The sequence below is a fragment of the Cervus elaphus genome, chromosome 29 (genome assembly GCF_910594005.1).
Source record: "Cervus elaphus chromosome 29, mCerEla1.1, whole genome shotgun sequence".
NCBI lineage: Eukaryota > Metazoa > Chordata > Mammalia > Artiodactyla > Cervidae > Cervus > Cervus elaphus.
In genome coordinates this window covers 23,393,541-23,409,809 of record NC_057843.1, presented here as the reverse complement: position 1 = coordinate 23,409,809, position 16,269 = coordinate 23,393,541, and the positions used below count along the sequence as shown (strand labels likewise).

At 39.8% G+C, this 16,269-nt stretch overlaps 1 protein-coding gene across 2 annotated transcripts in view; it reads left to right on the top strand.

Annotated features, from left to right (window-relative positions):
* Positions 1-1,269: 1,269 nt before the first annotated feature.
* The window catches only part of FOCAD (focadhesin), a 293,625-nt gene continuing 278,625 nt past the window's right edge, over positions 1,270-16,269 (top strand). The window contains exon 1 of one of the 2 annotated variants that reach the window (XM_043891497.1): positions 1,270-1,338. The gene's annotated coding sequence lies outside the window, so the exon portion shown is untranslated. Of the gene's footprint in view, positions 1,339-8,570; positions 8,687-16,269 lie in introns of those variants that run through there. The other variant, XM_043891499.1, reaches the window with a different exon arrangement.

Genomic DNA, 16,269 nt, shown 5'->3' with positions numbered 1-16,269 from the left:
TTAAGACTGAAGGGGAATATCATCAAGGTCTATAAAATTAAAAAAAGCAATTATAAACCTTATAATGCTCCTTTCTTCTCAAAGGGCTACATACAGAGATTGAATATATAAATAGTTTCAAAATTAATTCAGATACATTCTTACAGAATGAATGCATAATAGATTAGTGAGAGAATGGAAGACGGTTGGTGGTATATAATTACTTTTCTGAAGTGGAGTATAGGAAACCAAATCCTTCTTATAAATGAGTAGAGCTTCTTGTCAGCACATTAAAAAAACTTTGAAAACTTAGAAAAATACCAATGCCAAGGCTCCTCAGCAGAGCTATTAAAGCAGACTTTCTAGAATAGGGGCCCAGGCACTGTTATTTAAAAATACAGGCTCCCCAAATTCTTGTAAAGGTGAGTCAGGGTTTAGAAACTGTTGGATAAGGCAGGTTCTGTAGAGCAACTTGTCTTAACTATTTCATCTTGTATATAATTCCCACTTTTGTCATCCACAATCAGAATTCCATTTTGTCATAACCTTTTCATTTTTTTCCTGCTCCTTCTTTCAGTTTCTTTTCCATTGTGCCGGCTGTCTCACAGTCTCCTTATGAAAATGCCTGTTCATGCACGGGTGGACGGTCAATAGGTATTATGTAAAAATGAAAACAATAAAAGTAACAATTACTAGTGCCAGTTCTCTCCAGATTAAATCAACAGGATGACGTGTACGACCACTCAACAGGTGGGTATATCAGACTAGCACCAAGAACCTCAATGTTCTGTGTTGGCCAAGTGAAGTAAAGATAACCAAGCAGCGACTACCAGAAACGAAACCGCAAGTCTGCTGTCTGCATTAAAATTTTTGAATCCTACAGTTATCAGTACTGTTTTTTTTTTTTTTTTAAACCCCGGGAAACAAAATCTCCCGACACCAAGAAGCTGCTTTTGCACCGCCAAAAGCTGCATAGGGGCAGGCTGCCAGTAGGACCATCCGGACACGCTGCAGTGGTATCTCCAGGCGGGTTCCTTTAACCCGCCTCTCCCTAGGCTAACTCCCCACTGCGGCGCAGTCCCACAGCCAGCACTCGCGCGCACCACCCTTCCAGCTCAGGGACTGCTGCTGAGCGCTTGGCCGCCCACGCCGCCTTCCAGCCGCAGTGCGCGGCCTTGGCTTTGAACGCGCGTGCGCTTAAGCAGGGGCGGGCGGGTCGAAGTTGGAGGAGGCGGGGCAAGCCCTGAGGTCTGCAGGCCATTGGCTGTCTCCTCATAGTCACCGCCCCCAGGCGTTCGAGACGGCGGGGCGGGCCACGTCAGGCAGCCGGCGTGGGGCTGAGCTTGTGGCAGAAGGGAGGTAAGCTTTGCGGGTGTTAGGCGGCGGGCTGCGGGCCTCTGCCTCCTGCACAGAGGTCGCCCGATGACACTCGCCTATGGCCTGACTCAGCTTGCTGGGAGGGAGGCTGAGGCCCGATGGGCCTGGAGCTCTAATGGGAGATGGGGTAATAGAGCATGTGGTGGCAGGGCCGCGTCGCGGTTTGGGCGGCCGGGAAGGGGACAGGTCTTGTCGATTGCCCTCGTCCTGTCCTGCTGGGGTTCTGAATTCCCGAAGGAGTAGGCCTTCGGCGTTAGAGAGCTCCCGGATGCCTGGGTGGGGCCGGCTCTGCTGACTGCGGTGGGGCTCAGCGGGATCCTGATTCGGAAACAGGTCGGCGCGCCTGCCTTCTTGCAGCAGGTTGCAGTCATCCCACTTTTCCCTAGTCTGAAGGCAGCACAGGGGACTCTAGCCCTCCCCTCCTTGTCCTGGAGTGACTGTCTCCTCCTAATTCCCGGTGACTCACTCAGATCCTGTCTACTTTAATGCAAGGGCTTGTGGGTGAGCAGGGCCTGTTTTCAGATCTCCTGGCTCTGTCCTCACTTGCAGGAATTACTTGAAGAAGTAGTATGTTTCTGTATCTCTGTATGTATATCACATACACGTATGAATGTGTTTTGAAATGTCAGCAACAACTATGCAGAGATTTACAGAGACTTGCCCGTTGTGTTGCCCCTTACTCTCCATCAGTTTTAGTTTCAGCATGATATCCTCAGTTTTGTTTCTAAATTTGGAGCTTCTGAAATCAATGAAGTCATGCTGTCAAGTATCATTGCAATCAGTCATTCATCTGTTCAGCACTTTTTCAGTGGGTTCCTTGGTGGTCAGGGTCTTATGCCATAAAGTAAAATGGTCATTCCCTGTCTTTTTCTTCCAGTTTATCAGCCAGTTTTATTGTCTAGGTTTGATGATTCAGTTTCAGGTTCTAGATTTAGGCACAGAAGCTTATGATCCTGTATCATAAGCTGTATAGCTCTTCTGGGACCTCATTCAGTTTTCCTTACTTTCACCTCCTGTAAGCCTCAGACTGTTATAGCTCTGAGGCATAGTCCTGCTAAGTATCACTAAAGACCTAGGTCTCAGGCACCCCATCTGTAAAGTGAGGGGATGGGGTTAGAAATATTTAGTAATATTGAGATATTCAAGGACAGGATGGGCAGATTGCACATTTACTGAACTGTGTTAATATTTGAGAAGTGACCATTTACAAAACCCTGGATATATTTTAAGATTATATGTTTTACTCTTCCTGAATCTGTCCACATTGAATTTTTTTTTTACATTGACTTTTTGACTAGCAAGCAAGTGCATGTTTACAATTTTGATTCACATATAATTCCCGCACTCAAAGCACTATGACTCATCTAAATTTTGAAATGTAATAATCAGGAGATTTGAAATGTTACATTTAAGGGTATGATATAAAAACATTGGATAAGAATGCAATTTTCAAAGCATTTTTACTTGCCTTAGTAGGTTGGTGGTAACTAAAACTGCCTTGGTTATTTGCTTACTTGGTTAATATTTGGTAGTTGTCATCACCTGGTTAATGTCTTTCAATATCATGTCTATGTTAACATTTATTTTATCAACCTAAAATTTACTGGATTTTAATTGATTGCTGCTTTACAGTTGAGAATTAATAACCAAAAGGTAAGCAAATCATCAGTTTGAGAGTAAAGATGCTCATAGAGATGTAACAGTAGTTTTTCATTTGTTGATTTATTGATGGTACTTATTAAGTAATCCATTTGGTCTTTCTGCAGGTGTAAAATTTCTAGAATAGTTTTTTTGAGACATAATATTCATAGCCTTGGAGAAGGGCATGGCAACCCACTCCAGTGTTCTTGCCGGGAGAATCCCATGGACAGACGAGGCTGGCAGGCTGTGGTTCATAGTGTCGCAAAGAGTTGGACATGGACTAAAGTGGCTTACACACACATTCATAGCCTTGTGATACTTTTTGACTGTTATTCACAAACCATTAAGTGAATTAAATTAAACCCCTACATCACTACTAGGGGTTGGGAAAATTTAAGAAAACAGAACTTTAAAAAAATTTTCTAGTTCTAGAAATGGAGCAGATCAAGATGGGAAGACTGGGGAGAAATGCAGGAGCTGAGGAAAAAAATGCAAATGGAGTCTTCTGGTTTAAAATTTGGGGAGACTCAGGGATTCAGACTATATGTTAAAATATCTGTGTGAAGGAAAAAAAAATAAAATTTGGGGAGAAAAAGTGAAAAATGAAATATATTTGGAAGAAATATAAGGAAATAGTGGTGTCAGGATTATTTTTGGGTCTGTAGCAAAACCTGGTCATAATATTTCTTGGTTTATAACAATGAGCTCAGTTATCTCAAAAAAGAAACCAAGGGTGATAATTTAAACTTTGATCGAGTTGGCAATAGATATTTCTTTAGGAAATGTGAAATCTATAAGTATTATATTTCTTAAAAAGTATTACAGATCTAAAGATGAGTAATATAATAAAATATGGTATAGTTTTATAAGTATAATATCAATCTTTGATTCACAATTAGTGATAAATTGGATGGAAGTTGTGTGTACTGTTTCCACAGGATAGGATACAAATTTGCTAAGCTAACAGAACAAGGGATGCTTGTCAATTTTCTCCCATTTCAATTATTTGAAACAGTTTTCAAGAAATGCAGAAGACCTCATCCACTTTTCAAACAATAGATTGAATGTTGTTTTTATAAGTTGGGTCTGCCAATTACTTCTGGCCTCATAATTTTTTTAACCTATTCTAAGCCACATTGGACGGAGAAGGCAATGGCACCCCACTCTAGTCCTCTTGCCTGGAAAATCCCAGGGATGAGGGAGCCTGGTGGGCTGCCGTCTATGGGGTCGCACAGAGTTGGACATGACTGAAGTGACTTAGCAGTAGCAGCAAGCCACATTGGAAGTAATAATACTGCATTTAGGATTTAAAATTTTTGTTGATTTATATTGGATTTCATTCAGTTAGCCTGAGTTACTTTAGTTTTATATATTTTGAAAATATTTCAGAAGCTGTGACATTAAATACTGTAAAATTTTCCCTTGTTCATGAAGGGAAAATATTTCTTCAGACCCAAGGAAGTTGAGAATTCAAATGGCATAGACAGTTTGTTGTTATTTATTTTAAAATCCATAATTTCACTTACTGTGAACCAGTGTTTCATTCAACCTTCTAAACTGAAGAATTTAGTTCGTTCCAGTATATTAGATTATATCCTCTAATCTTTTGGGTCAGATAAGTAACTGTTTGCTAATTTGGCTGGTAGGTGTGTTCAACAAATGTCGTAATTGTGAATGTTGAACTATAGTTCTGTCAGAAGGTTTTCTGGTTGGTTGGATCCATGGATGCAGAACTGTAGCTAGGGAGTGCACATTGTAGGTTCATGTGTGAGTTTTTCACTTCAGGGAGGGTCAGCACCCCTAACCCCCAGGTTGTTCCAAGAGTCAGCTGCACTTTTCATCACATGTGACAACTCTCATTTTATTGGAATGCCTGGAAGGTTATGTTGAGCATTTTTAGGTTGATTCTAGTCTGGGAGGTATGAAAAATGCCTTGATACTAATGACAGTTGCCATGGGTGTGAGAGGTGGGCGTACCTGCATTTACCTCTGATTTCCCTCCAGTTATTTTGGGACTGAGAGTCTTGGGGAATAAGGTTGTGTTTCTAAGGAGAATTCTGCACTCCTGCATGAAGATTCCTTTCACCTACTCCAAGATTTGGCTCCAGCATCTCTCTCCTGCAAGATCACATTTTCCCTCATTACTGGATTATTCCCTTCAGTATCTAAACATGCTGTTCCTTCTCCTACCTTAAAATATTACTCTTTGTTGACCCCATTGCCTTCTTATGCCACCACACTATTTTCCTTTATGGCAAGACTTACACTCACATGTCTAATTACTTCCCCCATTCTTTATTAAAGGCACTTTCATCAGACTGTCTCCCTCAGTTTAGTTCAGTCTCTCAGTCATGTCCGACTCTTTGTGACCCCATGGACTGCAGCACGCCAGGCCTCCCTGTCTATCACCAACTCCCGGAGTTTACTCAGACTCATTTCCATTGAGTCGTTGAGGCCATCCAACCATCTCATCTTCTGTCGTCCCCTTCTCCTCATGCCTTCAATCTTTCCCAGCATCAGGGTCTTTTCAGATGAGTCTGTACTACTATAAAAAAATTTTGCTTTCCTCAGTCACTAATGACTTTCATTGTGCTAAGTCCAAAGGTCTGTTTTTAATTTACATCTTTTACATGACTGATCGTCATTTTGCCCCCAACTTTATTGACATATGATTGACACATAATGTTGTGTAAGTTTAAGGTACAGCATGTTGATTTGATACATTTAGAAACTGTAAAATGATCCGCAGGGCCCTGCTGTATCCTGCCACATAGTTACCATTTCCTATCTGCAGTTTTGGAAATAGTTGATCACTTTCTGCTTCTTGAAACATTCTCTTGCCACAGTTCTTGGTTTTCCTCCTGCCCCTCCAAGCCTTTTCAACTCCTTTGTTCTTTCTTATTGCCCTCACCTCTTAGGAGAGCTCCTCAGCTCAGTCCTCACAGTCCTTTAATCATATCACTCAGTCTTTTTTTTTTCTTCATTTTTTTTCTTTTGAAAAATATGCCCTGCCCCCTATTCAGTCTTTATGTGCTAATAATACCCTATTAGGCTTCTCCCCATGGCCTAGCAGTAAAGAATCCACCTGCAATGCAGGAGATGCTGAAGACTCAGGTTTGATCCCTGGGTCGGGAAGATCCCCTGGAGGAGGGCATGGCAACCCACTCCAGTATTCTTGCCTGGAGAATCCCATGGACGGAGAAGCCCGACAGACTGCAGTCCATGGGGTCACAAAGTTGGATTACCAACTTTGTCCACTTCAGTTGGACGTGATTGAAGTGACAGCGGATAGCCTTCTAACTGGTCTGTTTTCCCTTTGTCTCCTACCACACTGTCAGCAACAACAGTGACAGTGGTGCTTTCACAAATCAATTGGATATTAACAAAGTGACTTCATATCTTTGAAGGGTTTTTTTTTTTTTTAATAAATGAATACCTTGAAATTTTCTTCACTTTTCTGTTTACAGTATCACTTCAAAACCAGTTGACCCCTTTCTCCCTCCCTGAATCCTAAATTTGCTCCTGTTCACAGTGCCTGCAGAATGTATTGAACATTTAATAGAAAGCTTGGAAGGAGATATGAAATGGAATGGACAATGAAGGCTGGGGGAACAGGATAGTAAGGATTATCTACCTACCCACCTACTAATTTACCTGTTTCCCCTCCTTCCTTTCTAGCTCTCTCTTTTCAGTTTGTGAGATTTTAAGCTGTATGGAATAGTTAGGGTTTAACAGGCCACTGAGGCCTTATGGAGCTTGGAAAGCGGGGCAAGTGCTGATGGCACTGTTGGAATTGGGTATGAATTAAATGCGGATCCAGGCTAGAACTGTGCTGAGTGCTTAGTCGCTCAGTCGTGTCCGACTCTGTGACCCCATGAACTGTAGCCCGCCAGGCTCCTCTGTCCATAGGGATTCTCCAGGCAAGAATACTGGAGTGGGTTGCCATGCCCTTCTCCAGGGGATCTTCCCAACCCGGGGAGCCAACCCTGGTCTCCTGCATTGCAGGTGGATTCTCTACCTTCTGAGTCACCAGGGAAGCTAGAACTAAGCATACAAAATTTAACATTAATCGTGTTATAGTGAAGATTGGCTTCAAATAAAGTTGAGAAAAAGATGAAGCTTGTACTCTCTTCACTCTGCACTCTGTCCTGTAGCCTCTCCTTCCTGACATTTGTTGTTCAGTTGCTGAGTCGTGTGCAACTCTTTGCGACCCCATGGACTGCAGCACATTAGTGCTGTCCCTGTCCATCGCCAACTCCCGGAGCTTGCTCAGACTCATGTCCATTAAGTCGATGATGCCATCATACCATCTCATCGTCTGTTGCCCCCTTCTCTTTTTGCACCCCATGGATTGAGGATACTTGTGCATTGTTGCCCTCTTTCAAAAACAAATGAATGGAATGTCCCTGGCAGTCCAACGTTTGGGGCTCCATGCTTCCAATGCAGGGGGCATGGATTCGATCCCAGGTAGGCAACTAGATCTCACATACCGTGTGGCCAAAAACAAACAAGTGACTCTTCTGGTCTTCAGCATCTCACTGTGTGACTGCGTCTTTCTTCCACTTGTCTGAACCAGAAACCTTGGAGTCATCCTTCACAATCATCCTTCATCTTACATTCCACATCCAATCCCTTAGCAAATTTTGTCAAATTAAGCGTGAAGTCTGACCTCTTCTTACCATCTCCACTGCTGTTCTCTTTGTTCCCGGCAATATGATTTCTTTCCTGGATTATTGCCATAGCCTCCTTACTGGTCTCCCTTTTCCTGTCCTTGCCCACTTATGGTCTGTTCTCTAGAGGAGTCAGATGACCTTTTAAAAATGACAGTCAAGTGTGTCGTCTCCCTGCCCCAAAGCCTCTAGGGCTGTCTATCCCCCTCAGAAACATCCAGAGCCCACAGTATCTGCAGGGGCTTCTGTCCTCTGGGCTCCCGCTCCACTCTGTCATCTCTCACTTCCCAGCTTGCACATTTGCATCAACCATACTGGTGTCCTTGGTCTTCCCTGGATTTGCCACACATGCTTCTATCTCAGGGTTGTTGCCCTTAGCATTCCTTCTGTCTGGAATGCTCATTGTTTCCTCTAGGTCTTTTTCCAAATGTCACTATGTCAGAAAGCCATTTCTTTATTCTTTGGCAGATGCCAAAACATGTAAAGACCTCCTGAAAATGTATCTATTGATGGCAACAATTTTTTTAGGTATCATATGCTATCTGTATTTTGGGAAAATTAAAGGAAAAATCAAACTCTTTGTACTGTAATTTAAGAAATTAAAAATAGCTATTCTTTATAAAGTTTCAGTTATGCTAGATAAAGAAGTTTTAAAGATCTGCTATACAGCCTGTTGCCAGTTGTTAAAGTACAATATTGTGTATGCCAAAAATTTAAAAAAAAAAAAAGGACACAAGGGAACTTTGGAAGGTGTTGCATATATCTGTTACATTGATTGTGGTGATGGCATCACGGGTGTTTGCACATGTCCAGAGTCATCAAATTGCACACATTAAATATGTGATTTCTTTGTATTTCCATTATACTTCACTAAATCTATTAAAAAAATACCTCTGTCAACAGAGGCCGACATCCTTGATTAAAATGAGATTGGAGGAAGTTGAACACACTGGAAGAACACTTCATTTTTTTCAGGGACCAGATGGATTAATCTCTTGGCAAACGATTTAGAATCAAAGGTAATTCTTTTAGCTTAGTTGTTTGGAACACTGCAGGACCATTGTAGCATCTAATAACTCCAAGGTGTGACTTTCTCATTAAATAGCTCTTAATAAGTGATGTAATTGGATCAAGTGAGGCTTTTTATCTTGGTGTGTGCTGTGGTGAAACTGCCTCTTTAGACAGTGATAAAAGACCATGGTTCCAAGTGAATAAGTAGGATTACTACTTTTTTTTATTGAGACTGAAAAAATTGAGTTTTTATTTGAAGAGAAGTGGTAATTTTTATTTAATGTACAAAAGTAATGTATGCCCATGGTGGGGGGGGGGGAGTTAAATGTAGCAAATATCAGGAGAAGAGTAATAGTATGTAGTCAGTCATCAACTTGTTAACTAGAAATGAACTTAACATTTTTGCATATTCACTGTTTTCCCTTAGTCTTATCTTGTATCTGTAGTTTAAATTTGGTTGTGTTCATGATTGTGTATAAAAATTTCTCTCAGTTTTTTTTTTTTCTGCCATAAGCATATCTATATATCATTAAAACTCTTTGTAACTGTTTCACATTACTGATCAATAGTTTATCTACATATTCCTTAGCTTACCTTTTAGAGCAATCAATGAATGACTTTGCACAAAAGATGCTGGCTTTACAATGGGAATTTGCTGTATGTCTCAGGAAACTGAAACAGGGGTTCTGTATCAACATAGAGGGGTGAGCTGGGGAGGGAGATGGGAGGGAGGTTCAAAAGGGAGTGGAGATGTGTATACCTATGGCTGATTCATGTTGAGGTTTGACAGAAAACAAAATTCTGAAAAGCAATTATTCTTCAATTAAAAAATATGTTAAAAAGATGCCGATTTAAAGCCTTTTGTAGCCTTATACTTTTGAATTGGGAGGTGGCTAGAATTTGAAGCACATGTGTCACATTTTGGGATATTGCCAAGAAGTGCCAAATGCTAAGGCCAAATGCTTAGTAAGTACCCTGACAGCTCACTTTCGTAGACTGGGTTTAGTTGTTGACCTGCCCCAGACTTTCAACTTTACTGTGTTAAGTTCCCTGTGGAATTGAGTGTAGTGGGCTGGGGAGTTGGGAGAGGCTTGTGGTCCTGGGAACCATGCTGATCCTGCCTTACTTCTGTGGCTTTGCTCCAGAGCTGATCTGGCCTCTGAGGACCTATGGATATCAGTTTGGAGGTAAGACAGGTTGAGAGCACTTTCATAAGTAGGGTTTGAGTTTGGACTGAGAGGCAGAAGTAGATTTTGAAGTTGAAATGAAGCTCTGAGCATTGGCTTTATTGTGAATTGCTGATTCACTGTTGTTTTCCTGTCAGTCATTTACTTCCAACACAGCGTTGAAAAGTTCCATTGAACCCTGTACATGTGAAAATTGTATGTATTGGTTTTAAAATTTGTGAAGTTAAAAATTATTCTCCTGAGGAGCTAATGTTCCTTCTCTTCCCCCTTCTCCACCTCCTCTTCATCCTTCTTTCTTTACATAAAGCTCTTGACTTTATCTGAGAGACATTCTACACAATATACTGTGCCAACTGGATATTAGCATTACATTGCTGAATCCTCTTCTGACTCTTGAATATACTGCTTGGCATCTCTTACTAATGTGAAAGGATTTACTGATGATCATCTGCCCAGGGTGCTTGTGAAGGTTCACTAATATCTGATTATTAAGAACCCCACAAGTGAAACCATGAATACTGCTAGCTGTGTAATGGAAAATGGGTAAATGTTACTTCATTAGGTAATTATGTGTTTAAAATGCCTTTTACCCCAGTGGGAAATACACAGAGGTGATACCATGGGCTTTTAAAGGGTTGTAATACATAGAAGATTAAGAGTATAGCTATGATAAATAATAGCTGTCAGCTGAAGCATTCACATAAAACTTATGATGTATTCAAGTAACAAAGACCCATTTTCCATCACTATTAGATTTAGCTGGAAACAGTAAAGAACCAGTCTTATGTTGACAGGTGTTCTTTGACCTTTTATTTGATTTTTGTAAAAAAAAAAAAAAAAAGTACCAAAACAAATAACAGCATGATAAAATCTCACTAATTTGGTTTCTGCTGATTTGGGATTTGGGCTTGGTTGAAGTTCATCTTTATCCTATCTATATAAAAGTTATTTGCTCAGCTTAAAAAAGCTGGTAAAAAGGAGTCCATCGTAAAAAGAGCTACTTATTTTCAAACCCTAAATGTGTTGATAACTGGATCTGGTTACTGTATTAATTTGAAAATAAAGTTGTTTACAATTTTTCTTTTTACTTTTCAGTTTAGTTCAGTTTAGTCACTCAATCGTGTCTGACTCTTTGCAACCCCATGGACTGCAGCATGCGAGGCTTCCTTCTTTTAAATTTATTTTGGTCTGTTTCATGAATCTTCATGGGTGAGAAAGATGTGGATATAGATTCTTCTCTATTTCTCACTTTCTATTTTGGAAAGTTGATCTGAAAACAAAATAAACAGTAGAATTCTGATTTTAACATATTTTTGAGTCTGTTCTGTATTAGGTGCTATACTAAAGACAATAACTCAAAAACGTTTATTAATTGCTTAGTACCTGCCAGACCTGGCTGGCGGTGAACAGGGCTGAGCTGTTTCTCCCAAGAAACTTGGAAGTGCAGAAGTGCAGGAGAAGAACGCAGCGGGCTTGGTCAGTGAGGAGTCCTTCCTGCTAGAGATTCTTCTTCGCTCGTGTCTGAGCAGGTGCTGCTGCTACACAGATGGAGCTAGGCCCTTCAGAACTAGACGATATCTACATTTTGAGGATTGGTGGCAGTCCTCTCAGAGCAGAAAGGGTCGTTAGAAACAGGCCTAGCTCCAGAATGGCCCCTGTACACCATATCATCGCACTGTCCTTGCATCAAGTGCACTGCAAGTTGTAGGTCAAGCTCTGTGTCTGGGTGGTAGTGTTTGAGTAACCATTTGGGCCAATAATTGCTTTCATCTATTGCAGTGAATATTTACTGATTAAAAAGATGGAAAATGTAAACGTGAAAGTGTTGATATCAATGACAGGAAGGCTAGACTTACTAAAGATTGATACCAGTTGCCATGACAAAAGTGGCCGTCTTTAGCTTTTGTTAGATGCTCATTGAACTTGGAATGAATGGTCAATGATAAAATACAAGTATAAAATCTCAGAACATACACAAGTGTGGTAGATAGATGTGTTGCTGGTAATGATGCCACAGCATAAAGGTTAAGTTTAGACTGATAATTTTTGTGTTTTGTGCACGGCGTGGAGCACCCCTTTAATATGTAACTTTCGTGCACCAGACTTTTATGTTTTCAGGGTTGCAGTATACACTAAGACACAGAGCTACTTGAGGATGCTGATGAGCTGCTTTGGGAACCTGATCTAACACTATGTCCAAACCCAGGTTGTTCTTTTTAAGATTTGCTTGATTCCTTGGGATGCAGCAAGATATAATAGAAAAAAAAAAAAAAAAAGAAACAAGGTATGGAATTTAGACTAAGATTCATAATAGCTGACATTTAGAAAGTGTTGATTATGTGCCTGGTTCTGGGTGAATTGCTTTAATGGATTATTTTAAGTTTTTAAAAACTCTGTCAACTCTCCTTTATAGAGGAGTGGTTAAGAATGTAAACTTTGCCTCAGATTCATAGGCTGCACAGTTCATATCCATGCTCTGCTTCTTACTTAATTAGGCAATTAATTCTGACCTCTCTTTGCCTCACATGGTTTTTCATATGAAAATGAGGATAATAATAGTACTCATGTCATGGGGTTGTTTTGAATATTGGGGGAGAGAACACACATAAAGAGCTTCAACTGTGCCTGCCTGGCACATGGTAAAATTCTCAATAAATCCTGGCTGTTAATATCACTGTATAACCTCAGGCAAGTTACTTCCTCTCTGAGCTCTTATTTTCTCATACGGGAAATGGAGTTAATAATACCTAACTCAGAGTGGTTGTGACGATCCAATGGGAGTAGTTACTTAAACTGTTCAGTGGCTGTGTGGCACATAGGAGCTGTTTCATCCAACATGGTGTTCCAAATCCCGCATCGTACTTTGTGTTTGTTCAGTGGATCTGTGTTGAGCAGATGACGTGTTATATGCTGGGGTATCGTGGTCAAAAAGAGACTAGGTCCCTGCCCTCAAGAGTTTGCATTTCACTGCTGGGGGGAGGGGGAGAGAGAGGCAGCAGAAATAAGAATATGATGATCCTTTGAGATTGTGATCAAAGCAATGAAGGATATAGTAGTGGGCCCCTGGGGGTAGGGAGTGGGGAACCACTTGGGGCTGGGTGGGTAGTGGAGTCTCAAGAGGGGATGTGAAAGGTGAGAGGAGTCAGCTGTTTGAACAGCACGGGCACGGACACTTGATGAGGGACCTAAGGGTTCTAGACCTGCACATAGAAAGAACTTAGGGGGTCCACAGAGCAAACTGGAGGTTACTGTGGCTGAAGCCCCTTGATTGAGGGAGAGTTGTGAGACCAGATCATGTAGGACCTTTTGGCTATGGTTCAGAGTTTGAATTTTATTACAAAGTGCAGTGGGAAGCTGTTGAAAGGCTTTCAGCAGGTGAGTTAGAAGTCAACTATATTTTGAATGGAATCTCATGCATTTCCTAACCTGGGGGCTGGTGTCTTACTTCCCCAGCTTTTGACTTACATATAAGATCCCACCCTAGTCTTTGATTAGAGATGCCTAACTTATCCCTAAACTTAAATTCTTTTCCATCCTTTACCTCCCTTGACTGTCCCACATTGTATCAAGGGAGGGAGGAAACACAGTTTTAGAATACATACCTACTGTGTTAACATCCTCTTGGCTTTCAGACTCACTTCATTTTGTTCTTTATATCACCTTGTGAGGCGGGTGTCTTCAGACTTAATCAATGAGGAAGCAGGCTCCGTGGTTAACCTAATTTTTTTAAAACCTAGTGGTGGAGTCAGGTTTTGCATCCAGTCTGTTTTTCCCGCTTCCCAACTCCTAACTCCATGCGTTTTTCTCTCTGTGTCATGGTACCCTTGATGGAGACAGAGGTATGTAAGACTAAGTATAATCAAACTAAAGATGTTTTCTCATCTTCACTATGCATTGTTTTAGGGTTTGCAAAAGAATATATGACATTGCTTCACAGTGCCCCATTCATCTTATTCATTGGAAATTTTCAAAGTGGTTCTTCTAACAGTGTGGTGATGATGTTGTTTTTGTGATTGTGTCTATTCAGGTCTGGAATATAGGGGTGTTCTCCAGCTTGGGCTACAGTGAGTTAGTTAACAGCAGGGAGATTTACTATCTTCCTGTAAAACTCCTTGGCTCGTTTGATCTTCAACTTTCTTTAGTACTAAGAGTGCAAGTTAAAATAACTCTATTCCATTTTACATGAATTTGATAATTTGGTTTTCATGAAAAATAAATGAATTTGGCCAGTTTGCAGCAATCAAGAAAAATGTTTCCATTTAACTCGTCATCAGTCTACATAATTCTTTTTGAGAGTGAGAGTTCTTATTTTGGTATAAAATTTCCCAGGAGTCTAAAATAGGAAGATAATAATGGTTGTATTTCTCTTTGAAGATGAAGGAAGATTTTTAAATGGTCTAAAGTTAATTGAATCTAGTTAAATTATATTGACCCCTTTGCAATATTACTCTTTCTATAGGGCATTGGTAAAATGGTTAACAAAGTCATCTTTTATCATTTCTAAAATTTTCCTAATTTAGTGCTGTTCATTTAATGACATCTGTTAATGGTAGATCTCTATGCTTGTAATGATGTGGGTTTTAGAAAGTCATATCTTCTGTTTCTAAAGAATGTATAAGTATTTGAATAAAAGTTTTCATAATTTTGGAACTTTATTCAAATTACAAAAAGACATATTCTTGTGAAAAAATTAGAAAATAGGAATAAGCAAAATTAAAAAGCACCCGTAATTTGTATTTTCCAAGTTTTGCTATGTACATATGTAACCAAGCTACCTGGATTTGAATTTCAGCTTATTGTATACCTTGGGAAAGTTAATCTGTCTTTTTGTGCTTCAGTTTCTTCTTCTGTACAATGAGTGCCTATTTCATAGAATTATTTTGAGGATTAAATGAGATTATAAATGTGAAGTGCTGAGAATATTGCCTGGTCCCTAGTGAGAGCCACACACATGGCTTTTTTTTTTAAAGCTTATTCAGAAAATTTCAAACATATATAAACATAGAATAGTATTATGAATTCTAATGTACCCATCTAGTATCAGCATTTAGCTATTCTTGTTTTACTTATGATTTCCTCTTTTTTTTCCCCCTGAAGGGACATTGGTGTACTTCAGTTTGTGCCAAATTAATATTTGCTAAGAAGTAAATTATTTTAGAAGACCAGTGTGCAAAATTTGAGTAATTTTATTAGAGGAAGAATACAAATCAAATATGTATAAAATACATTCTTTGGTGTTTGATTAAATTTTAGTTAACTGGTATTTGAAGTAATGTGATGAATTTGGAGATGTTACCTATGAAGATTAGACATTTATTGGTCAGCAAGGTGTTTAAAATGAGCATCAATTTTATAATAAATATACAGTAAAATTATTTTGTATCAACATAAAATATTTACTTAAAAACATAGTGAGCAATTTGAGTAATTATTCTTTTGATGAAGCAAAATTATTTAAAAATTGTAATATTAGAGAAAATAATCATCGTAAGGGATGTAATTTGAAGACTTCTTTGAAGACTTAGATTGGATACTGTAAAAAATTCTAGATTTAAATCAGTCTTTAAATTTTAAAAATTATTAATACTGTTTTTTAATCTATGTTTCATTATGTATTTGTCATATATATACACATAAAAGACACTTTAGAAAAAATAATCCAAGAATAATTGAAGAAAATGTAACAAATCAGACATTATTCAAGTTGGTGGTTTTGTTTCCTACTTTCATGCTTGGTTCTCCTGGACAGTAATCAGTTCTAACTTGGAATTTCCTGCCTTTGATCTTATTTTAGACTCTCATTTCAAAATCTATGAGTAAGTAACATGTGATGGGACTGAGAAGAAACTAAATTGTAAAGGCAGGAATGTGATTGCAATTTGATGCATTTTAGTAAATTGCACCCGGTGAGATCATCAGAACCCATAGTCACCTAACTTTGCTCAGCACTTGAATTACAGATCTTAGGATTCCTGGGACTTGATGCAGGAATGTGGAGTGTGCTGGCTGTACCTCATGTTACCGATGGTCCAGGGAAACACTGGGTTGGAAGTCACGAAACTTTTCTTCTTACATGAACTGCTAGGATGAGTACCTTTTTACTGAGTTGTTCTAACATTGTTTCTCTAATGACAGAAGGCAGATGCTCCCAGGTCCACTATAGTAGGGGTCCCCAACCCCTGGGCCACGGGCCAGTACCAGTCCGTGGTCTGTTAGGAACTGGGCATGCAGCAGGAGTTGAGTGATGGTTTAGCAAGCAAAGCTTCATCTGTGTTTACAGCTGCTCCCCGTTGCTCACACTACTGCCTATGCTCTGCCCCCTGTCAGATCAGTGGTGGCATTAAATTTTCATAGGAGCACAAAGCTTACTGTGAACTGTGCATGTGAGGGATCTAGGTTGCTTG